This window comes from Octodon degus, unplaced genomic scaffold, assembly GCF_000260255.1.
Source record: "Octodon degus isolate 3935 unplaced genomic scaffold, OctDeg1.0 scaffold00087, whole genome shotgun sequence".
In the NCBI taxonomy this organism is placed as follows: Eukaryota; Metazoa; Chordata; class Mammalia; order Rodentia; family Octodontidae; genus Octodon; species Octodon degus.
This window is the reverse complement of record NW_004524663.1, coordinates 3,680,472-3,681,909: the sequence shown is the minus strand read 5'-3', so window position 1 is coordinate 3,681,909 and position 1,438 is coordinate 3,680,472. Positions and strand designations below refer to the sequence as shown.

Genomic DNA, 1,438 nt, shown 5'->3' with positions numbered 1-1,438 from the left:
ATATATATATATGACAGGGAAGAACTAATATAAAGTCAATGGAAGCTCAGTGCGCAGTAGTGCTAGTGGCTTTTTAGTTGTGTGCTGTAACCTGCAGCTGTCATTTGTGCCAGCCTGTATGGCCAGCCCTGTCAGCGAGCTTGTGGGAGCTTGAGACCGTCACCCCCCCCCTTCCAACTTACCAGGGGCAAAATGGTTGAAGCAGATCGCCCAGGAAAGCTCTTTTTGGTAGGTTTGATAAAGAAGCAAATGGGAAAGCCCTTGAATCATTATTTGGAAAATAGGGATGGATAGTGGAAGTACTCTTGATAAAAGACCAAGAAACCAGTAAGTCAAGAGGATTTGCTTTTGTTACCTTTGAAAGCCCAGCAGATGCTAAGGATGCAGCCAGGGACATGAATGGAAAGTCCTTAGATGAAAAAGCCATCAAAGTGGAACAAGCCACCAAACCATTATTTGAAAGCGGTAGACGAGGACCACCTCCACCTTCCAGAAGCAGAGGCCCTCCCAGAGGTCTTAGAGGAGGAAGCAGAGGAACTAGGGGACCTCCCTCACATAGAGGGCACATGGATGATGGTGGCTATCCTAGGAATTTTTTTTTTTAATCTTAGGAATTTTAACATGAGTTCTTCCAGAGGACCCCTGCCACTGAAAAGGGGACCACCACTACGAAGTGGGGGTCCTCCTCCTAAAAGATCAGCTCCATCAGGACCAGTTCTAAGCAGCAGTGGAATGGGAGGAAGAGACCCTGTATCACGTGGAAGAGATAGTTACAGAGGCCCTCCTCCAAGGGAACTCCTGCCTTCTCGCAGAGATGTTTATTTGTCTCTAAGAAATGATGGATATTCAACTAAAGACAGCTATTCAAGCAGAGATTACCCAAGTTCTCGTGATACAAAAGATTATGCCCCACCACCAAGAGCTCATACTTACCATGATTATGGTCATTCCAGTTCACATGGTGACTACCTATCAAGAGGCTATAGTGATAGAGATGGATATGATCGGGATCGTGACTACTCAGATCATCCGAGTGGAGGTTCCTACAGAGATTCATATGAGAGTGATGACCTCACAGAGTGCTCCACCTACATGAGGTCCCCACCATCTTACGGTGGAAGCAGTCTCTGATGATTACAGCAGCTCACAAGATGGGTATGGTGGATAGCTACTCAAGCAGCCAAAGTGATCTCTACTCAAGTGGTCGCATTCAGGTTGGCGGACAAGAAAGAAGGCTTCCCCTTCTATGGAAAGGGGGTAGCCTCTTCCACATGATTCCTACAGCAGTTCAAGCCATGGAGCACCAAGGGGTGGTGGCTGTCTAGGAAGCTGATCTGGTAGAGGTGGAGGCAGAAGCAGATACTAGAAATAAACAAAACTTTGGATCAAAACCCCTGTTCAAAGAAACAAACAAAAAGTGGAAACTATTCTGTCATAA

At 46.3% G+C, this 1,438-nt stretch overlaps 1 pseudogene across 1 annotated transcript; it reads left to right on the top strand.

The window, feature by feature from the left end:
• The first annotated feature begins 192 nt into the window (after positions 1–192).
• LOC111818320 lies at positions 193–1,366 on the top strand (annotated as a pseudogene). The gene has a single exon (XR_002822342.1). The product of XR_002822342.1 is annotated as an RNA-binding motif protein, X chromosome-like (transcript).
• The last annotated feature ends 72 nt before the right edge of the window (positions 1,367–1,438 follow it).